This window comes from Canis lupus, chromosome 21 (genome assembly GCF_048164855.1).
Source record: "Canis lupus baileyi chromosome 21, mCanLup2.hap1, whole genome shotgun sequence".
Taxonomy (NCBI): Eukaryota; Metazoa; Chordata; class Mammalia; order Carnivora; family Canidae; genus Canis; species Canis lupus.
Window position 1 is genome coordinate 56665123 of NC_132858.1, and position 24538 is coordinate 56689660.

At 45.9% G+C, this 24538-nt stretch overlaps 1 long non-coding RNA gene across 1 annotated transcript in view; it reads right to left on the reverse strand.

Annotated features, from left to right (window-relative positions):
- The window catches only part of LOC140613219 (uncharacterized), a 46666-nt gene that overhangs the window by 16343 nt on the left and 5785 nt on the right, over positions 1 to 24538 (reverse strand). The window contains exon 2 of the long non-coding RNA XR_012014397.1: positions 10023 to 13089. This is a non-coding gene — a long non-coding RNA (uncharacterized lncRNA). The remainder of the gene's footprint in view (positions 1 to 10022; positions 13090 to 24538) is intronic.

The window sequence follows — 24538 nt, forward strand, 5'->3', positions numbered from 1 at the left end:
CTATATAAAAAATGAATTCAAAATGGATGAAAGACCTAAATGTGAGACCTGAAACCATACAAAGAAGAAAAGATAGGCAGCAACGTCGTTGACATTGGCCATTGGATCATCTTTCTAGATATGCCTCTGAGGTGAGGGAAACAAAAGCAAAAATACTATTGGGACTTCATCAAATTGAAAAGCTTCTGCAAAGTGAAAGAAACAACCAAAGCTAAAAGGTAACATACAGGAGGAGGGGCAAGATGGCGGAAGAGAAGTGTCCCCAAGTCACCTGTCCCCACCAAATTACCTAGATAACCTTCAAATCATCCTGAAAATCTAGGAATTTGACCTGAGATTTAAACATATACCAGCTGTTATGCTACAGTGAGAAAAGTTTGTGCTTCTATGAAGGTAGGAAGATGGGAAAAAGAAATAAACAAAAGGCATCTAAGGGGGAGAGGCCACCGAGGAGCCGGGCTAAGGCCAGGGCAAGTGTCACCCGGTCAGGAGAGCTCTGTCCCAGAGAATCAGGAGCTGCACCAATCTTCCAGGGTGGAATGGCGCTCGCAACAATTCAGAGCAGGACCCCAGGAGGGTGGGGAACCCTTGGGGTCCATGGAACACTAACAGACACCTGCACTCCCAGGAGAGTGCACCGAGCTCCCTAAGGGCTGCAGGGCACATGCATTGACTCAGGAGCAGCTCTGAGGGGCTCGGGTGGCGGCTCTGTGTGGAGGGGGCTATGGGTCCCTGGAAGGAGCTAGGTGGCAGCACCTAGGGCAAAGGAAGAGGCTCTGTGTGGAGGGGGCTGCGCGGCTCCTGGAGCAGCTCAGAGGGGTTAGGGCGGCGGCTCTGTGGAGAGGTGGCTGCATGGCGGGGAGCGAGAATCCAACAGCGCTGGCCCCAGAGCACAGGGCGCCGAGACACAGCCCAGGATTCGGCCTCCCCCGGTACAGGCAGAGGCCCGGAGGGCCCAGGACAGCAAGGACGCTCCTGCCAAGAGCTCAGCAGACCAGCAGCCCCACCCCGGAGCCTCCAGGCCCTGCAGATGGATTTCTCCGGAGTTACTGCAGGGCTGAATACCGGTTTTCAGACCTGGCCACTGCCACTGGGGTCGTTCCTCCTTGGGCTTCACGGGGTAAACAACCTCCACTGAGCGCTTCACCAGGCAGGGGGAGAGGAGCTCCCCCAAGGGCTAACACCTGAAAATCAGCACAACAGGCCCCTCCCCCAGAAGACCAGCTAGACGTACAACTTCCAGGGGAAGTCAAGGGACTTAAAGTATACAGAATCAGAAGATACTCCCCCACGTTTTTTTTTATTTCTGATTGCTTCCCCCACCCTTTTTCTCCCCTTTTCTTTCTATAATTTCTCCTTTTATTCTTTTTAGCTTTTTTTCTTCCTTTTTACTTTTTTCTTTTTCTCTTCTCTTTCCTTCTTTCTCTCCTCTCTTTTTTTCTTAAGCCCAACAACTTGTTTTTGGCCACTGTGCACCGAGCAAAATGACTAGAAGGAAATGCTCACCTCAAAAGAAAGAAACAGTCCTCTCTCCCACAGAGTTACAAATCAGGATTACAATTCAATGTCAGAAAACCAATTCAGAAGCACTATTATACAGCTACTGGTGGCTCTAGGAAAAAGCATAAAGGACTCAAGAGACTTCAGGACTGCAGAATTTTGATCCAATCAGGCCGAAATTAAAAATCAATTGAATGAGATGCAATCCAAACTAGAAGTCCTAATGACGAGGGATAAGGAGGTGGAAGAACGAGTGAGTGACATAGAAGACAAGTTGATGGCAAAGAGAGAAACTGAGGAAAAAAGAGACAGACAATTAAAAGACCATGAAGATAGATTAAGGGAAATAAACGACAGCCTGAGGAAGAAAAACCTATGTGTAAATGGGTTTCCTGAGGGCGCTGAAAGGGACAGCGGGCCGGAATGTGTATTTGAACAAATCATACCTGAAAACTTTCCTAATCTTGGAAGGGAAACAGGCATTCAGATCCAGGAAATAGAGAGATCCCCCCCTAAAATCAATAAAAACCATCCAACACCTCGACATTTAATAGTGAAGCTTGCAAAATCCAAGGATAAAGAGAAGATCCTTAAAGCAGCAAGAGACAAGAAAATCCTGAACTTTATGGGGAGGAGCATTAGGGTATCAGGAGATGTCTCCAAAGCGACCTGGCAGGGCAGAAAGGGCTGGCAGGATATATTCAGGGTCCTCCATGAGAAGAACATGCAACCAATAATACTTTATCCAGCAAGGCTCTCATTCAAAATGGAAGGAGAGATAAAGAGCTTCCAAAAGGGCAGGAACTGAAAGAATATGTGACCTCCAAACCAGCTCTGCAAGAAATTTTAAGGGGGACTCTTAAAATTCTCCTTTAAGAAGAAGCTCAGTGGAACAATCCACAAAAACAAGAGCTGAAAAGATATCATGATGACACTAAACTCATATCTGTCGATAGTAACTCGAAACGTGAATGGGCTTAATGACCCCTTCAAAGGCGCAGGGTTTCAGACTGGATAAAAAAGTAGGACCCAACTATTTGCTGTCTACAAGAGACTCATATTAGACAGAAGGACACCTACAATCTGAAAATAATGTGTTGGAGAACCATTTACCATTCAAATGGTCCTCAAAAGAGAGCAGGGTTAGCCATCCTTATATCAGGTAAACTAAAATTTACCCCGAAGACTGTAGTGAGAGATCAAGATGGACACTAAATCATACTTAAGGATCTATCCAACAAGAGGACCTACCAATCCTCAATATATACGCCCCGATGTGGGACTGCCAAATATTTAAACCAAATAATAATGAAAGTGAAGAAATATTTAGATAATTATTATCTTATACTTGGTGACTTCAATCTAGGTCTTTCTACCCTCAATACGTCTTCTAAGCACAACATCTCCAAAGAAACGAGATCTTTAAATGATACACTGGAGCAAATAGATTTCACAGATATCTACAGAACTTTACATCCAAACTGAATTGAATAAACATTCTTCTCAAGTGCACATGGAACTTTCTCCAGAATAGACCACATCCTGGGTCACAAATCGCATCTGAACCGATACCAAAAGATTCAGATCGTCCCCTGCATATTCTCAGACCATAATGCCTTAAAATTAGAACTAAATCACAACAAGAAGTTTGGAAGGACTTCACACACTGGAGGTTAAGGACCATCCTGCTTAAAGATGAAAGGGTCAACCAGGAAATTGAGGAAGAATTAAAAAGATTCATGGAAACTAATGAGAATGAAGACACAAACGTTCAAAATCTTTGGCATGCAGCAAAAGCAGTCCTAAGGAGGAAATACATCACAAAACAAGCATCCATTCAAAAACTGGAAAGAACTCAAATACAAAATCTCACCTTACTCATAAAGGAGCTAGAGAAAAAAACAGCAGCTAGATCCTACACCCAACAGAATAAGAGAGTTAATGAAAATTTGAGCAGACCTCAAGGAAATCGAGACCAGAAGAAATGTGGAACAGATCAACAAAACCAGGAGTTGGTACTTTGAAAGAATTAATAACATACATAAACCATTAGCCAGTCTTATTAAAAAGAATAGAGAGAAGACTCAAATTAATAAAATCATGAATGAGAAAGGAGAGATAACTACCACCACCAAGGAAATACAATCGATTTTAAAAACATATTATGAACAGCCATACGCCAATAAATTAGACAATCTAGAAGAAATGGACGCATTCCTGGAAAGCCCCAAACAACAAAAACTGGAACAGGAAGAAATAGAAAACCTAAACAGGCCAATACCCAGGAAGGAAATTGAAGCAGTCATCAAAAACCTCCCAAGACACAAAAGTCCAGGGCCAGATGGCTTCCCAGGGGTATTCTATCAAATGTTTAAAGAAGAAACCATACCTATCCTACTAAAGCTGTTTGGAAAGATAGAAAGAGATGGAGTCCTTCCAAATTCGTTCTATGAAGCCAGCATCACCTTAATTCCAAAACCAGACAAAGACCCCACCAAAAAGGAGAATTACAGACCAATAGCCCTGATGAACATGGATGCAAAAATTCTCGACAAGATCCTAGCCAATAGGATCCAACAATAAATTAAGAAAATTATTCACCATGACCTAGTAGGATTTATCCCCGGGACACAAGACTGGCTCAACACTCATAAAACAATCAATGTGATTCATCATATCAGCAAGAGAAAAACCAAGAACCATATGATCATCTCATTAGATGCAGAGAAAGCATGTGACAAAATAGAGCATCCATTCCTGATCAAAACACTTCAGAGCGTAGGGTAGAGGGAACAATCCTCGACATCTTAAAAGCCATCTAGGAAAAGCCCACTACAAATATCATTCTCAATGGGGCAGCACTGGGAGCCTTTCCCCTAAGATCAGGAACAAGACAGGGATGTCCACTCTCACCACTGCTATTCAACGTAGTATTGGAAGTCGTAGCCTCAGCAATCAGACAACAAAAGGACATTAAAGGCATTCAAATTGGCAAAGAAGTCAAACTCTCCCTCTTCGCCGATGACATGATACTCTACCTAGAAAACCCGAAGCCCTCCCCCGCAAGATTGCTATAACTCATAGCAATTTGGTAGCGTTGCAGGATACAAAAATCACTGCCCAGAAATCAATGGCATTTCTATACACTAACAATGAGACTGAAGAAAGAGAAATTAAGGAGTCAATCTCATTTACAATTGCACCCAAACCATAAGATACCTAGGAATATACCTAACCAAGGAGGTAAATGATCTATACCCTAAAAACTATAGAAAACTTCTGAAAGAAATTGAGGAAGACACAAAGAGATGGAAAAATATTCCATGCTCATGGATTGGCAGAATTAATATTGTGAAAATATCAATGTTACCCAGGCAATTTACACGTTTAATGCAATCTCTATCAAAATACCATGGACTTTCTTCAGAGAGTTAGAACAAATTATTTTAAGATTTCTGTGGAATCAGAAAGGACCCCGAATATTCAGTGGGATTTTATTTTATTTTTTTAAGATTTATTTATTTATGATAGACATAGAGAGAGAGAGGCAGAGACACAGGAGGAGGGAGAAGCAGGCTCCATGCAGGAGCCTGATGTGGGACTCGATCCCAGGTCTCCAGGATCATGCCCTGGGCTGCAGGCAGCACTAAACTGTTGCGCCACTGGGGCTGCCCAGTCAGTGGGTTTTTAAAAAAGAAAACCATATCTGGGGGCATCACAATGCCAGATTTCAGGATGTACTACAAAGCTGTGGTCATCAAGACAGTGTGGTACTGGCACAAAAACACACATAGATCAATGGAACAGAATAGAGAACCCAGAAGTGGACCTTGAACTTTATGGTTAACTAATATTCGATAAAGGAGGAAAGACTATCCGTTGGAAGAAAGACAGTCTCTTCAATAGATGGTGCTTGGAAAATTGGACTTCCACCTTCAGAAGAATGAAACTAGACCACTCTCTTTCACCATAAACAAAGATAAACTCAAAATGGATGAAAGATCTAAATGTGAGACAAGAGTCCATCAAAATCCTAGAGGAGAACACAGGCAACACCTGGTTTGAACTTGGCCACAGCAAGTTTATGCAAGGTACATCCATGAAGGCAAAAGAAACAAAAGCAAAAATGAACTATTGTGACTTCATCAAGATAAGAAACTTTTGCACAGCAAACGATACAGTCACCAAAACTAAAAACAACCTTCAGCATGGGAGAAGATATATGCAAAAGACGTATCAGATAAAGGGCTAGTTTCCAAGATCAATAAAGAACTTCTTAAAATCAACACCAAAGAGACAAACAATCCAATCATGAAATGGGCAAAAGACATGAAGAGAAATCTCACAGAGGAAGACATTGACATGCCCAAAATGCACATGAAAAAATGCTCTGCATCACTTGCCATTAGGGAAATACAAATCAAAACCACAATGAGATAGCACCTCACACCAGTGAGAATGGAGAAAATTAACAAGGCAGGAAACCGCAAATGTTGGAGAGGATGCGGAGAAAAGGGAACCCTCTTACACTGTTGGTGGGAATGTGAACTGGTGCAACCACTCTGGAAAACTGTGTGGAGGTTCCTCAAAGAGTTAAAAATAGACCTGCCCTACGACCCAAAAATTGCAGTGTTGGGGATTTATCCCAAATATTCAGATGCAATGAAACGCGGGGACACCTGCACCCCGATGTTTATAGCAGAATGTCCACAATAGCCAAACTGCGGATGGAGCCATGGTGTCCATCGAAAGATGAATGGATAAAGAAGATGTGGTTTATGTATACAATGGAATATTACTCAGCCATTAGAAACGACAAATACCCACCATTTGCTTCAAAGTGGATGGAACTGGAGGGTAGTATGCTGAGTGCAGTAAGTCAATCGGAGAAGGACAAACTGTATGTTCTCATTAATTTGGGGAATATAAATAATAGTGAAAGGGAATATAAGGGAATGGAGAAGAAACGTGTGGGAAATATCAGAAAGGGAGACAGATCATAAAGACTCCTACCTCTGGGAAATGAACTAGGGGTGCTGGAAAGGGAGGAGGGCGGGGGGTGGGGGTGAATGGGTGACGGACACTGAGGGGGACACTTGACGGGATGAGCACTGGGTGTTATTCTGTATGTTGGTCAATTGAACACCAATAAAAAATAAATTTGGGATCCCTGGGTGGCGCAGCGGTTTGGTGCCTGCCTTTGGCCCAGGGCACGATCCTGGAGACCCGGGATCGAGTCCCACATCGGGCTCTCAGTGCATGGAGCCCGCTTCTCCCTCTCCCTCTGTCTGTGCCTCTGCCTCTCTCTCTCTCTCTCTCTCTCTCATTGTGTGCCTATCATAAGTAAATAAAAATAAATAAAAATAAAAAAATTTATTTAAAAAAAAGACCAAACTACTAAATATTTATGCTGCCAACATGGGAGTACCTAAATATACAAACCAATTAACAACAAACGTACAGGAACACACTGATAATAATACAATGATAGGGGATTTTAACACCCATATATGGCAATGGACCGATCGTCTATGCAGAAAATCAACAGGGGAACAACAGCCTTGACACACTGGACCACAGGGACTCAACAGATATAGTCTGAACATTTCTTCCTAAAGCAGAATACACATTCCTTTCAAGTGCACATGGGACATTCTCCAGAACAGATCATATCATGGCCCACAAATCAGCCCTCAACAGGTACAACAGGTACAAGAAGGTTGGTATCACACCATATACATTTTTGGACAATGAGGCTATGAAACTCAAAGTCGACAGTAAGAACAAATTTGGACAGACCAAAAATACGTGGAGATTATGAACATCCTACTAGAGAATGAATGGAGCAACCAGGAATTTAAAGAGGAAATTTAAAACAAATGAAATTGAAAACATGTTTCTCCAAACCTCTGGGATGTAGCAAAGGCAGTCCTAAGAGGGAAGTACATAGCAATACAGGCCTACCTCAAGAAACAAGAAGTCTCCAATACACAACCTAACCCTACACCTGAAGGAGCTGGTAAAGGAATAGCAAACAAAGCCTACAGAAGAAGGGAAAAAATAAAGATGAGAGCAGAAATAAACAATACAGAAACAACAAAACAGTAGAATGGAATAGCGAAACTAAGAGCTGGTTCTTCAAAATAATTAATAAAATGGATCAAGCCCTAGCCAGCCTTATCAACGAGAAAAGAGAAATGACATAAATAAATAAAATCACAAATGAGAGAAGAGAGATCTCAATCAACACCAGAAAAATAAGACAATTATAAGGGAATACTATGCAAGATTATACGCTAACAAACTGGGAGAACTGGAAGAAATGGACAAATCCCTAGAAATGTGTAAACGAGCAAAACTGAAATAAGAAGAAATAGAAAATATGAACAGAACCATAACTAGGAAAGAAATTGAATCAGCAAGGCTACTGGGTGCCTCAGTGGTTGAGCATGTGCTTTGGCTCAGGTCATGATCCCGGGGTCCTGGGGGAGCACGTCCCACATCAGGCTCCCTGCATGGAGCCTCATTTATCCCTGCCTATACCTCTGTCTCTCTGTGTCTCTCATGAATACATAAAGGTGAAGCCACTGTGGAAAACAGTCTGGAGGGTCCTCGAGAAGTTAAAAATAGGGGATCCCTGGGTGGCACAGCCGTTTGGCACCTCCCTTTGGCCCAGGGCGTGATCCTGGAGACCCGGGATCGAATCCAACATCGGACACCCAATACATGTAACCTGCATCTCCCTCTGCCTGTATCTCTGCCTCTCTATCTGTGACTATCACAAAAAAACTTAAAAAAAAGAAGTTAAAAATAGAGCTACCCTACGATACCAAAATTGCACAGCTAGGTATTTACCCTGAGGATACAAAAGTAGTTTAGTAGATTTGAAGAGGAACACACAGCCTAGTGTTGGTAGCAACGTTATCAACAACAGCAAAACTGTGTATACAGCCCAGATGTCCATCGACAGATGAATGGGCAGAGACGATGTGGTAAATATACATACTGCGACATCACTCGGTCATCAGAAGGGATGAAAGGAAGCCATTTACAATGACGTGGGAGAAGTGGAAGGGACCTATGCTAAATGAACTCAGTCAGTCAGAGAAAGACAGATACCAAATACCATACAATTGCATTCACATGTGAATTTTAAGAAACCAAACAAACTGGCAAAGGGGCCAAGGGAGGGATGAGAGATGCAAACCAAGAAACACATTTTAACCACAGTGAATAAACTAATAAATACCAGAGGAAGGAGGGGAGATGGGGAATCAGGGGATGGGGATAGTGGAGGTCACCTCTGACCAGAACCAGGCGTTGGATTCAAGGGTTGAATCACTATGTGTAAACCTGAAACTACATCATACTGTGTTTATAAAGAGGAATTCAAATAAATCTTTAAAATAATAATTGGGAGTATAGAGGAAACATGTGCACACAAGAGATAAAGTCAGAAAGGCAACTGAAAATCCAAACAAAGAGTCTTTAGAGCCACAAATCCCCTCCTTAGCTCAGCTCAGGAGAATCCTGCCATGCCTATTCTCACCCCAGCAGAAGCATGGATTTTGATTCTCTGGGGAGACCACTGACTTGGTGGAGTCAGGCTATCTTTGAACCCAAAACCTAAATAGAGTGCATAAAACTAAACTGCCCAAGATGCTAGGAGTCCCAGTGCAGGCACATGCCAAGACACAAACTCTAACCATACACAGACATAAGCCTAACCCTCCACTTAAGTCTAATGTTAACATAATCCTTCAACAAGAACTATCACTAATCAAAAACCAAACCCAAACCCCAAGACCGAAACACATTCACTGAACCTCCCTGCCAACCCTCACCCTAACTCCTAAACCTATTCTAAACCCTTAACCCTGACCCTTACCTTAAATCTAACCCTAACCCTAACCTCTAACCCTAACCTTATCTTAATGTACTCAAATCCTATTCCTAACCTTAACCTGTACCCTAACCCTAACCCTCTAATACTAATCCTATCTCATATCCCAAAGTGTACCCTAAACCTATCCTAAAAGAAATCCCTAACCCACTGCCTAACCCTCTCTTACCCTTTTCCAAAACCATGCCCTGACCCTGACCTAACCCTAACCATAACCCCTAATCAAACACTAACCTTAACCCTAGCCCTAACCCCTATCCTAAAACTAACCCTCGCCCTAACCCTAAACCTAGCCCTAACTTTAACTCTAAACCCTAAACCTAACCCCTAACCCCAACTGCAAACCTAGCCTAAACCTAACTCTAACCATAACCCAAACCCCAACTCGTAACCTCCTGCCCTAATCCCTAAAGTCTAAACCCTAACCCTAACTCTAACTCCTGTCCCTAATCCAAACCCCGATCCTAACTCCTAACAACTGAACCTTACCCTTATCCCTCACCCTAACCTTTAATCCATAACCATAAGCATAATCACTAACCCCTAACATCTAACCTAAGACTAACCACCAACTGCCTCCCCTCCCCTGTCTTACCATTCATTCTACCCATTCACTTACCCAGGGTTCTGAGGAGTCCCTTCTGACATGGACATGGCCCCCAACGGCGCCTCCAGAGTCCTCCAGGGGGTCCTGAGGAAGCCGGGCTCCTGTGAGTGGGGACGTGGCCCCACGTGTTCCTGAGTCATAGTCAGCGGGTCCTGAGGACCCGGGTCTCCTGTCAACCTGGATTATGCGTCACATACTCTGGAAGCCTCACAGCAGGTTCTCAGGATGCTGGAGGCTCTTGTCAGCCTGGACACGGACCCACGTCCCCCAGAAAACTCACAGTGGGTCCTGAGGAGGCTGTGGGTTCCTGTCAGCCTAGACGCAGCCTCATGTGTCCCGAAGCCAAAGTGCAGGTCCTGAGGAGGACATGGCCCCACATTTTCCTCAGCCTCACCATAAGACTTGAGGAGCTTGGGAGCTCCTGTCAGCACGGACGTGGCCCCAAATCATCCTGATCCTTCACAGTGTGTCCTGAGGAGGCTGGAGACTCCTGTCAGTGTGGATTCAGCATCCACATCTTCCTTAGGCCTCACCACAGGCTCTGACAAGGCTGGGGTCTTCTTTCTGCATGGACGCATCCCCATATTTCCTGAAGACTACACCGGGTGTCCTGAGGACATCAGCGTCTGTTGTGTGGACGTGGCCCCACGTCCTCCCAAAGCGACACCGCAGGTTCTGAATGGCTGGGGCTCCTGTCACTTTAGATGCTGCCCCCAGCTTCCAGAAGCCTCAACTTATGTCCTGAGGAGCCAGTTAGCTCCTGCCAGAGTGGACACAGCGCCACATCTTTCAGAAGCCTCCAGGCATGTCCTCAGGTGGCCCAGGGGCTCCTGTCAGCGTGGATGCAGGCCCACATCTTACTGAAGCCTCCCTGCGGGTCCTGAGGCAGCCCAGGGGCTCCTGTCAGGGTGGGTGCGGGCCCACAATTTCCTGAAGCCTCCCCGCAGGGCCGGAAGCGGCCCAGGGTCTCTTGTCAGGGTGGATGTTGTCTCACATCTTCCTGAAGCCTCACCGTGTGTCCTGAAGAGACTGAGGCTCCTGTCATCATGAACGCTGCCCAATATCCCCCTGAAGACTCTGCGTAGTTTCTGAGGAGGCTGTGGCTCATCCACGTGGATGTGTCCCCACGTCTTCCTCAGGCCTCCCCAGCACAGGCTGGCTCCTGTTAGTGCAGGCAAAGGAGGCCTACTGTGCATGCGTGCCCCCTGGGCGGTGCCTGGGCTCGGGCACCCACTGCGGGATGCTCAGTCGCTACAGGAGGCTGTGCAGGAGGCAGCGTGCCCGTCTCTGGGCCAACCTCTGCCTCCTTCCAGGCTCTAGCTGTGGCCTGTTATCTTCAGAAACATCTGCCTGAAAAAGAGCCCAACACCCGGCTTCCCCAAAAATACTTAAGGAGAAAGAATTGGAGCCCAAAGGACGCGAAATGAAATGTGGACCAGACTTTTACCACGTCCTGTAAAACTCACTCAACCCTCTTCCACTGTGGGCGGGACCGTGGGCTGCTGCAGGCACCCTGGAAATAGTGTGGAGGCTCCTCAGGAAGTTGCAAATAGAGCCGCCCTGCGACCAGCAGGTGTACGGCCTGGAGCTCACTCCGAAGATACAGATGCAGTGAGACGTGGGACAACTGCACCCCAATGTCCACAGCAGCGGGGTCCACATTGCCACACTGTGGGAGGAGCCTCGGTGCCCTGTGGCAGATGAGGGATAAAGAGGATGGGAGATAGATGATGGTCATAGAAAGAGGAATGGTACTCAGCTATCAAAGAGAAGGAAATCTTGCCATTTGCAATGTCATGCATAGAACTAGAGGGATCATCCTAAGTGAAATAGGTCATTCGGAAAACAGAATGACCCTGTGGTGTCATTCATAGGTGGAATTAAAGAAGCAAAGCAGAACATCTGTGAAGGGAAGGATAAACAAATAAGATGAACACAGATGCAGGAAATACAGACTCTTAATTATAGGAAACAAACTGAGTGTTGCTGCAGGGGAGGGGACGGGGGAGGGGATAACAGGGGACCAGCATGAAGGAGGGCACATGATGTCACGACCACTGCGGTTATATCCAACTGGTGAATCCCTGAATTCTTCCTCTGAAAGTATAATACACTATATGTTAATTAATTTGGTTTAGATTAAATTAATTTTAAAAAATCAGTTGTATCAGAGCACGTTTCCTTCTGGACACTCTGTTCTGCTCCTTCAGCTTATGCTGGGACCAACCCTCGTGGGTCTGGTTTGCTTAAGTAGGCGTCAGGCCTCATCCATGGACCAGCCCAAGGTTAGAACTCACGACCCTGTGATCAGGACCGGAGGTGAGGTCAGGAGCCGAATGCTTAACTTACAGAGCCAGGTGGGATCCCGAGGACAACACTGCTTTATCCTGTGTCTCTGTGACATCGTTTGAAATAGGAAAGTGCTGCGTCCCGCTCTGTCCTGCTTCTCCAATACTGATTTGCTGTCCGGGGTCATTTGTGGGGGCGGATGGATGTCACAGGGTTTTTTTTTTTTCCTATTTATAGGATCTGCCACCATGATTTGACAGGAATGACATTGAAATTGAGGGTGGCTTCAGGAACTGCGGACATTTTCACAAGATGAGGCTCCCAACCCACGAGCCCAGGACGGCCTCCCAGAGCCTGGAATGGCTCAGTGCACAAGTCTTGTGCTCCTTTGGTTCAGTCTCATTATTTATTCTCTGTGATGCTCCTGAGAAGGGAGTCATGTCCGTCATTTCCTTCCTGAGTGCTCATTGTCAGGACACAGCAAGCCCAACAGTAGAATAAATACTGAGCCCAGGCCAAGGGCAGGAAGGCCCTATTAGAACAGCTCTCAATGCCCTTGAAGGCCCCATATCAAAATGTAAACAGAACTTTAGTAATTGATCCACCCTTCGGGAGTTCCCCGAGACCAGCTCTTAAAACTAAGCTAAAACCCACCTGGGGGTCCAAGTCCCTGCTCCACTCTGTCGGGTATACTTGGACACAAGCTCGAGCTTGTAAATAAACCCTCGTGTGTTTGCATCAGTGTTGGCTTCTGATGGTTTCTTGGATTCGCAATCTTGGGCTCAACAGTCTGAGATAAAAAACAAAAACAAAAACAAAAGAAGCTCGGACACAAGTCGAGTGAATGCAGGGTTCTGAGAAAAGAGGCGGAGACCCGGGGGCTTGGGGGCTCTTCTGTGGAGGCCCCAGCAGACTGGGGGGCGGGATGCTCAGCCCCAGAGCCAGAGGACCCAGCGTCCCCACCCGCATCCCACCCATCAGGGCCGGGTCTCAGGGAGCAGCACAGCACTGCCCGCTGGAGCCCAGAGACGCTGATGCCCACCACGCCTCTGCCCCCGCAGGTGCAACTCCCAGGGAGATGTGCACCTGACAATCAACACCACGGCCCATCCACACACCCACACAGACCATTCGCTGCCACTAAGTTGTCGGACCACAGAGGCTGCAGAGCTTCAGCTCTGCCTGGAAAGTAGGGTCTAGATTCCTTTGTACTTTGTGCTCTATTTTCAATCATTTTCTTTGACTTTTTTTTATTAATTGCCTTATTTTAATTTTTATGTATGTACCTTAGATATTTCTAATTTTTACTTTCATGGTACTTCATTGTGTTTTTTTTAAATTTTTTTCAATTTATTTATGATAGTCACAAACAGAGAGAAAAAGAGAGAGAGAGAGAGAGAGGCAGAGACACAGGCAGAGGGAGAAGCAGGCTCCATGCACTGGGAGCCCGACGTGGGATTCGATCCAGAGTCTACAGGATCATGCCCTGGGCCAAAGGCAGGCGATAAACCGCTGCGCGACCCACGGACCACCTTAATTGTTTCTATTTTGGGATTTAGAATCTTTTAACAAGCAGGCCAAAATAATCTATTGGTTTTTTTGTGGGGGGGAGGGAAGTTGTTATTGTTTTTCTTGTTTTTTCTTTTTCTTCCTTCTTTCTTTTCTGGAAGAAATAATGAGATGGAGAAATTCACCTCCATAAAATAACATGAGGTTCTACTCACAGCCAGGAAGTTCATCAATACACATATATGATGTCTAACTACAGTTTAAAACAATGATTATAAAGATAGCATCTGGGCTAGAAAAAGAGCACAGAAGAAAACTAGAGAATCCCTTACTGTAGAAGTAAAACAACTAAAATCTAGTCAGGCCAATGTTACAAATGCTATAACTGAGATGCAGTTCCAAGTGGAAGCCTTAAAAACAAGAAAGGTTCTGGACCACAGACACAGAAGTAGGGAAGTCAGTCACTTATTAAAACAGTAACATTCATACCATAGGAGACTCAGAAGATGAAGAGAGAGAAAAGGTGGGCCTTGCTCAGACATTAGAAACGACAAATAACCACCATTTGCTTCAACGTGGATGTAACTGGAAGGTATTATGCTGAGTGAAGTAAGTCAATCAGAGAAGGACAAACATTGTATGTTCTCATTCATTTGGGGAATATAGATAATAGTGAAAGGGAATATAAGGGAATGGAGAAGAAATGTGTGGGAAATATCAGAAAGGGAGACAGAATGTAAAGACTTCTAACTCTGGGAAACAAACTAAGGGTGATGGAAGGGGAGGAGGGCGGGCGGTGGGGGTGAATGTGTGATGGGCACTGAGGGGGGCACTTGACGGGATGAGCACTGGGTGTTTTTCTGTAGGTTGGCAAATTGAACACCAATTCAAGAATAAAATTATTATAAAAAACAAGAAAGAAAGAAAGAAAGAAAGAAAGAAAGAAAGAAAGAAAGAAAGAAAGAAAGAAAGAAAGAAAGAGTGGCACCTGTGTGGCTCAGTTAGTTAAGCTTCTGCATTAAACTCAGATCATGATCCAGGTCACAAGGCAGGCTCCCTGTTCAGAAAGGAACATGCTTTTCCCTCTCCCTCTGCCCCTCTCACTCATGCTTTTTCTCTCCTCTCTCTCTCAAATAAATAAAAAACATCTTTGCAGAAGAAACAAACCCACAAGGAAGAGAAATCTCCCATGTAGAAGAATTTTAAACAATTTGTGCAGACATTGCACCGTCAAGTTCATGAGCATAGCTTCCCACTCTTAAGTGTGGAATACACATAGTAACTTCCTTCTACAAAATATAATATGAAAAAGTTAAAATAATATTGATAATATAATAATAATAAAAATAATAATTAATAATAATAATAAAGAATCAGTTTACTGTGGAGAAAGCTGACAAACACTACCACAGCAAGGTGACGAGATCGATACCAAGACTGCTAAATCATGTTAGTATCTATCCCTTATATGATATAATAAAAATGGCAGTATATCTCTGTATATAATCCACAAAACAGTTCAATTATGAGATAAATGACAGACATGTCCCAACTGAGGGAAAGTTTACAAAATACTCTACTTCTCAAAGTGTTCCAGTGCAACAACAACAAGGAAAGGCTGAAAGACTGTCACAATCTAGAGGAGCCTAAGAAAACAGGAGGACAAATGGAATGTGATATGAGGGATGGTAACTTGGCAAAAACTAAGGAAATCTGAATAAACTATGGTCTTTGGTTAATGCGACTATTTTAAATTTGATTCCTTAGCTAATATTTGTACCGTAGTAATATAAGATATCAATAATTGGAGAAATTGAGAGCAAGTGCATGTGAATGCACTGTAGTATCTTCTCAATTTCTCTATAAATCTTTGTTTTTTTCCTAATTAATAAGATTTATTATGAAAATCGACTTAAATGAATCAGGCTCCAAGTGTGAAGACATTTTAAGAATCGTTGAATTAACTTTTGCCTTATTCTTAAAGAGTTCCTTTGATGGAAACAAAGTAAGAATTTTAGATCAGAAGGAAAGAAAGACACTTATGAACACGTATAATGCCTCCTCAACCTGAAAAGCAGGAACAGATAATAAATAGCAAAAATAAGATAAAAATACTTCTAGTATAATAGACACCATATTGCAAGTGCATTTAAAATTATCAATGCATAACATTTATTTCCTTGACATTTGTCTTCAAAAGAGTTCACAGTGTTTCAGTGTCAGTTGAAACAGGGGAAGAATCTCAGGGAAGAATCCTTCACAAAATAATCGGACCATTGGTAATAATGACTCTCAGTTCTTTCCAAATCCATAAAGATGCATTTCCTGAGGAGTGACTGAGCTGTGAAGAAAGAGATGAGAAACCCTCATCCCTCTGAATTACTTGTGTCAGAATATTTTAACCATAGTACTACGGATAGTAAATTATCCTTATTAACAGGAAATATGTCTCAGATTGGAATCTGAGCAATTAGATGGCCAGAGTAAAAACACTTTGACTCGCTCTTCATCTTTTAAAGATAAAGGAGAGCTTTTCTATGTACAAAGTCAGTTGTCTAGATAGCCTTAGGGAATAAGAGTCTGCAGCATGGAATCCCGCTGCACAGCTGGGACGCCCACGAGCCAGGTCTTCCTGATCCCAAATCCCTGGGCCTGTCCCCCAACACACGCTGCCAAGCTGAGGTCATTTGCTCTCTTAGGAGCTCCGGGGAAGGGGGAAAGAGCTAGATAGGATGGGATGGAATGCAAAGAGGCCGAGAAAATGAAGGCCTTTCTACTTTAAGTTCAGTGTTCGTACAAGTCCAGCCATCCCAGGCCCCTGTGAAGAAGAGCTGAAATTTACATTATTTCAGTTACAGGAAAAAAACAAAGTTTACAGCTTAATGTCTTTGAAAGCCCCACAACAGAATGAAACCGAGCCCATGCCAAGGGTTGGAAGTGCCTATTAGAATGAGAGCAGAGCTTAATACCCTTGAAGGCCCCATATCAAAATGTAAACAGAACTTGAGGAATTGCTCCAGCCCTTTTGGAGGACCCCGAGACAAGTCCTTAAAACTAAGTTAAAACCCACCTCGGGGTCCAAGTCCCTGCTCCGCTGTGTTGGGTGTACTTGGTCGCAAGCTCGAGTTTGGAAATCAACCCTTGTGTGTTTGCATTGGTGTCAGCTCCTTAGTGGTTTCTCGGATTCGCAATCTTCGCACAACACCCCATGTCCCCTCCCACCTTGACTGAAACCCTATCCCCTCCCACCCAGGGTGAAACTCAGTCACCTCCCTGCCTACAACAGCTGGGCACAGGCCGTCACACAGGTCCCACGGGCACGGTGGGCACTCCCGCCTTCCCTGGCCTCCCAGAGGAAGGAAAGAGGTTTCGGCCGGACACACTACCATGGTGGCCCCAGGGCTCCCTGCCCAGCACGGCACCTTGTGACAGGTCGGGTCTCTGTTCCTGACGCCTGCTCCTCCTCCCCGGTTTTCCCACAGGAAATGAAGCAGGATGCCCTGGTCTCCTCCAGGGACATCACGCAGGTAGACCTGGACGTCATCAGGAAGTTCAGCAACCACATCATGTTTTAGGACTGCTAGGCGGACGGGTGAGGCTGCTGGGCCAGGGGGCTTCCGGGCCTCGGAGGCTTTTGGGTAAGGTAAACGGGGCCTCTGAGGCCAGGGGGAGCAATAGCAGCCAACAACACATGGCTCCATGGTAGGGTGATGGGGATGACCACACCACCCCCCCGGGGCCTCAGGGATGAGGAAGCCACAAGGATGGGGCCTCCAGAGGTTCCCATGGGAGCTGAACACCAAAGGGGAGAGGGACGGCCCCCTGAGAAGCAGGGGATGGGGTGGCAGACATGGGGGGTAGGAACCGGACCTGGGGGCCGTGCGGCATGTCCGCGGCTGGAGCAGGACACACATTGATCCCATGAGGGTCAGACGGTTCAGAGTGACACCCACTCTCAGTGTTTTATATATTTCTAAATTCTGTGCATTTAATTTGAGACAATTTGCAATTTGAAAACATACATATTATGATGACCCCCAGATAATGCCCCTGGTACAGCCAGGGCCTTGCACTCACCACATGGGTCCACAGGGGCAGGTGTTACAACAAACCCCAGAATGGGGTCACCTTTATTTGTAGACGTCTCTGTGTACATCTTAGAGAAAGAGGATGCCCTTTGTCTGCCGGCCCCCCACGCCATCCCCCCATTCCCCAGACCCACACCATCCCCCTACCTCATCATCCCCCATGGCATCGCCCCTACCCCATCCCCCTCAAACACACACAGCCTCACACAATACCCAACCACAGTATACCCCAACATCCCCCCTACACCATTCCCCACATTCCACTACCATCATACCCATGCCCCCACACCATCCACCACCACACCATCGGCCCCGAGCAAGGACCCAATCTAGCTACCCCCTGTGGGACATGATCAGCCTCCCCGGGGTTCTCTGGATACCCTGCTCCCATCAGAATCCCGGGTGTCCCATAGAGTACCCAGGGGTTGCAGGGAGGAGGGACGGCAGGGAGCCCCTGACAGTGTGTGAGCAGGTGAGTGAATCAGAGGAACCACTGTGCCCTGCCTCCACCCACTGTCACTCCTAGAGGGCAGGACACCCTGCACAGGACACCAGGCCCTAAACCAGAGGTACCTGGGCTGATTGGGCCCAGGCTCTGTGGGGGCTGGGTTGACTTGAGCCCCCACCAGTCTCAACACAAAGACTAATGGAATCAGGTCCCCATGGCCCTGGCCAGCCCTGGATTCTGGCCCCAGGCTGAGCAAGCCCTCTCACAGCTGGATGTGGCCTGCAGGGCCCTGGGCGTGCCCCACAGATCCAGGTCGCTGATCTAGGGAAGCCCTGGGGATCCTGGGACACCCCAGTGTGGGGAGAGGAGGGGCAAGCTGGTGGGCCCCACCCACACCCACACCAGGAGGCAGGCTCCTCCAAGTGCTGGGGCCCAAAGAGGCTCCAAGGCCGGGATCCAGCTGCCCTTCAGGGACCCGGCACAGGAGCCCATGAGTTGCAGGTTCAGGTCAGCTCTGATGTCCTCAGTACCATCACTCAGGCTGAAACCTCAGGACACTCGCCCCCACCCGGAGTCCACACATGCTCCCAGCTGGGGGACTCCAGCACCTGCCCCCCCACCCTGTGTGATTCTTGCCCTCCCCTTAAAGGACAGAAAGGTCTCCCTCCCCAGGGGAAGACACACAACCACGGCTCTGAGCCCGCTGCTGTAGAAAGTCAATAAAGTGTTGTGGTGCGAAAATGCACAGCCAGCCCGTTTCTGTGTCTCCCAGAACTCTGTGCACGGAGCGTGTAGAGACCCCCAGAGAGAGGAGGGGGCACCACCTTGGCCCCAACAAGCCCGTGCAGGGGCGCCACCAGGCACACACAGCTGAAGTCCCCACGTGCCTTCTAGGAGTGGCCAGACCCACTGCCGGACATGGGAATGTGGCCGAGCTGGAACTTCAAGCTCAGCTGACCCTCCAGCTGAAAGTCACTGCACAAGCGAGCCCCGGCACTGCCAGGAGAGCCCAGCTAACTGCCCAGAGACAGGACCAGAAATGATTTTGTGCCAACCATTTCGGGGTTTTTTGGTGACCCAGCCAGAGGATCCGATTGCTGCACAGGAGCTGCATGTGATAGAGACACACACACCTCAAAAGCAACAAAAGTCGGAATCCCCCCAATGTTGTCAGACAGTAGCCAGATGGTTACATACACAATGCTGTGGTCCCCAATAGGATACATGGAAAACGCTATAAACCACGACTGTAGAGGTGCTGGAGCTGTGCCTGCTGTGTTCCAACAAGGAGGGCAGAGGAGCAGGAAGCATCATCCTGAGGGGGGGCCACTCCTAGGAAAGGAAACCAGGTCCCTGTGAAGGCTACGGAGGGTGAAATCCATCCTCCTCTCTTTCTGCTTCTGGTTTTCATCCTAAATACATTTTCCTCAATTATATTAGCAGAATTTACTTTATGTTTTTAAATTTCTTTTTATTGCCATCCAATTTGTATGAATTATTTCTTCAGCAAGGGTGTCATTCAGGAGAGATAAAGATTTTCCCAGACAGGCAACATATAAAGGAGTTCATGACCACTTAACCAGTCCAGTAAGGAATTTTAAGAGGGACTCTTCTAGTGGGGGAAAAAAGAGACCAAAAGCAACAAATACTAGAAAGTACCAGAGAACGTCACCAGAAATACCAACTCTTCCGGTAACACAGAGGCACAAAGTTCATATCTTTGAATAGTCACTCTGAATGATGATGGACTAAATGCTCCAATAAAAAGATATAGGGTGGGATCCCTGGGTGGCACAGGGGTTTGGCGCCTGCCATTGGCCCAGGGCGTGATCCTGGAGACCCTGGATTGAGTCCCACATCGGGCTCCTGGTGCATGGAGCCTGCTTCTCCTTCTGCCTGTGTCTCTGCCTCTCTGTCTCCCTCTGTGTGACTATCATGAATAAATAAATAAATAAATCTTTAAAAAAAAGATATAGGGTATGGAGTAGTTAAGAATCAGGATCCGGGATGCCTGGGTGGCTCAGGGGTTGAGCCTCTGCCTTTAACTCAGGGTGTGATCCTGGAGTCTGGGATTGAGTCCCATATTGGGCTCCTGGTGGGGAGCCTGCTTCTTTCTCTGCATAATTTTCTGCCTCTCTCTCTCTCTCTGTCTCTCTGATAAATAAAATTATTATTAAAAAAACAACATCCATCTGTACGCTGACTACAAGATGCTCACCTTAGACCTATAGACACCAACAGATTGAAAGTCAGGGGATGGAAAATCATCTATCACGCTAATGGATATCAAAAGAAAGGTGGAGGACCCATACTTATATCAGACAAACGAGATTTGAAACCAAACCCTGGGGGACACGTGTTGGCTCAGTGTTTGAGCATCTGCCTTCGGCTCAGGGTGTGATCCTGGGATCCAGGATCAAGTTGTCATCGGCCTCCCTTAGGGGAGTCTGCCTCTCACTCTGCTATGTTTCTTCCTCTGCTCCTCTGTGTATCTCTCACGAATAAATAAATAAAATATTTAAATTTCTAAAAAGAAAGAACAAATAGTGTAAGAAGAGATGAAGAAGGGCATTATTTCATAATTAAAAAGACTCTCTATCAAGATCAAACAACTAAATATTTATGCTGCCAACATGGCAGTACCTAAATATAGAAAACAATTAACAACAAACGTACAGGAACTCAATGATAATAATACAATGAAAGGGGATTTTTACACCCACTTATTTCAATGGACCAATCGTCTACGCAGAAAATCAACAGGGGAACAATAGCCTTGACAAACTGGACCACAGGGACTCAACAGATATAGTCTGAACATTTCATCCTAAAGCAGAATACACACTCCTTTCAAGTGCACATGGGACATTCTCCAGAACAGATCATATCATGGCCCACAAATCAGCCCTCAACAGGTACAACAGGTACAAGAAGGTTGATATCACATCATGTACATTTTCAGAACACGACGCTATGTAACTTGAAGTCGACAGTTAGAAAAAAAATTGGACAGACCAAAAATACGTGGAGATTATGAACATCCTACTAGAGAATGAATGGAGCAACCAGGAAATTAACAAGGAAATTTAAAACAAATGAAAATGAAAACATGTTTCTCTAAACCTCTGGGATGTAGCAAAGGTGGAGGGGCAAGATGGCAGAAGTGTAGGGTCCCCAAATCACCTGTCCCCACGAAATTACCTAGATAACAATCAAATCATCCTGAAAATCTATGAATTCAGCCTGAGATTTAAACAGAGACCAGTTTGAATGCTACAGTGGAAAAGTTCGTGATTCTATAAAGGTAGGAAGACGGGAAAAAGAAATAAAGAAACAAAAGGCATCCAAGGGTGAGGGGCCCTGTGAGGAGCCTGGCTATGGCCGGGGCCAGTGCTCACAGGGCAGAAGAGCTCTGTCCTGGGAGAAGGAGGAGCTTCACCAATCTTCCAGGGCAGAATGGCCCCTTCAAGGAGTCAGAGCAGGACCCCAGGAAGGCGGGGATGCCCTAGGGCACCCTGGGACACTAATAGAAACATGCACTCCCAGGAGAGTGCAGCGAGCTCCCTAAGGGCTGCAGGGCACATCCATTGACTGGGGAGCAGCTCTGAGGGGCTCAAGTGGTGGCTCTGCACAGAGGTGTTTGCACGGCCCAGGAGCAGCTTGGCAGCGGCGCCTCCTGCAACGGAAGAGGCTCCATTCAGAGTGGGATGTGGAGCTCTGGGAGCAACTTGGAGGAGCTCGGGCGGTGGCTCCACAGTGAGGTGGCTGTACAGCCGGGAGCGAGAATCCAACAGTGCAGGCCCCGGAGCACAGGGCACCGGGAAACAGCCCAGGATTCGGTCTCCCCCAGGACAGGCAGAGGCCCAGAGGGCCTAGGACACCAAGGACGTTCCTGTCCAGAGCTGAGCAGATCAGCGGCCCAGCCCCAGAGCCTCCAGGGCCTGCAGATGGACTGCTCCTGTGTTACTGCAGGGGCTGAATACAGGATTCCAGAGCTGGTCGCTGACACTGGGGTTGTTCCTCCTGGGGCCTCACGGGGTAAACTACCCCCACCGAGCCCTGCACCAGGCAGGGGACAGAGCAGCTCCCCCACGTGCTAACTCCTGAAAATCAGCACAACAGGCCCCTACCCCAGAAGACCGGCTAGACGGACAAGTTCCAGGGGAAGTCAAGGAACTTAAAGTATACAGAATCAGAAGATAACCCCCATGTTGTTTTTATTTATGATTGCTTCGCCCTCCACTTCCCCCCTTTCTTTCTTTTTCTTTCTCTTTTTATTCTCTTTTTTCCTTCTTTCTTCCTTTATTCTTTTTCGTTTTTCTCTTTTCTTTCCTTCCTTCTCTCCTCTCTTTTTCTCCTTTTCCCAATACAATTTGTTTTCGCCACTCATCACTCAGCAAAATGACTCGAAGGAAAACCTCACCTCAAAAGAAAGAATCAGAAACAGTCGTCTCTCCCACAGACTTACAAAATCTGGATTACAATTCAATGTCAGAAAGCAAATTCAGAAGCACTATAATCCAGCTACTGGTGGCTCTAGAAAAAAGCATAAAGGACTCAAGAGACTTCAGGACTGCAGAATTTAGATCCAATCAGGCCGAAATTAAAAATCAATTGAATGAGATGCAATCCAAACTAGAAGTCCTAATGACGAGGGATAACGAGTTGGAAGAACGAATGAGTGACATAGAACACAAGTTAATGGCAAAGAGAGAAACTGAGGAAAAAAGAGACAGACAATTAAACGACAAGGAAGACAGATTAAGGGAAATAAACGACAGTCTGAGGAAGAAAACCCTACGTGGAATTGGGGTTACCGAGGGTGCCAAAATGGACAGAGGGCCAGAATATGTATTTGAACAAATCATAGCTGAAAACTTTCCTAATCTGGGAAGGGAAACAGGCATTCAGATCCAGGAAATAGAGAGATCCCCTCTAAAATCAATAAAAACTGTCCAACACCTCGACATTTAATCGTGAAGCTTGCAAATTCCAAAGATAAAGAGAAGATCTTTAAGCAGCAAGAGACAAGAAAATCCTGACCTTTATGGGGAGGAGCATTAGGGTAACAGCAGACCTCTCCACAGTGACCTGGCAGCCCAGAAAGGGCTGGCGGGATATATTCAGGGTCCTCCATGAGAAGAACATGCAACCAAGAATACTTTATCCAGCAAGGCTCTCATTCAAAATGGAAGGAGAGATAAAGAGCTTCCAAGACAGGCAGGAACTGAAAGAATATGTGACCTCCAAACCAGCTCTGCAAGAAATTTTATGGGGGACTCTTAAAATTCCCCTTTAAGAAGAAGTTCAGTGGAACAATCCACAAAACAAGAGCTGAAAAGATATCATGATGACACTAAACTCATATCTGTCGATAGTAACTCTGAACGTGAACAGGCTTAATGACCCCATCAAAAGGCGTAGGGTTTCAGACTGGATAAAAAAGCAGGACCCATCTATTTGCTGTCTACAAGAGACTCATATTAGACAGAAGGACACCTACAACCTGAAAATGAAATGTTGGAGAAAAATTTACCATTCAAAGGGTCCTCAAAAGAGAGCTGGGGTAGCCATTCTTATACCAGATAATCTAAAATTTACCCCGAAGACTGTAGTGAAAGATGAAGAGGGACACTAAATCATACTTAAACGATCTATCCAATAAGAGGACTTAACAATCCTCAATATAAATGCCCCGAATGTGGGAGCTGCCAAATATTTAAACCAATTAATAGCCAAAGCGAAGAAATACTTAGATAATAATACACTTGCTTACTTCAATCTAGCTCTTTTTTTAAAAGATTTTATTTCTTCATGATAGACACAGAGAGAGAGAGAGGCAGAGACACAGGCAGAGGGAGAAGCAGGCTCCACGCAAGGAGCCCGATGTGGGACTCGACCCTGGGACTCCAGGATCACACCCTGGGTTGAAGGCAGGCGCTAAACCGCTGAGCCACCCAGGGATCCCCTCAATCTAGCTCTTTCTACCCTCGATAGGTCTTCTAAGCAAAACATCTCCAAAGAAACGATACCTTTAAATCATACACTGGACCAGATGGATTTCACAGAAATCTACAGAACTTTACATCCAAACTCAACTGAATACACATTCTTCTCAAGTGCACATGGAACTTTCTCCAGAATCGACCACATACTGGGTCACAAATCGGGTCTGAACCGATACCAAATGATTG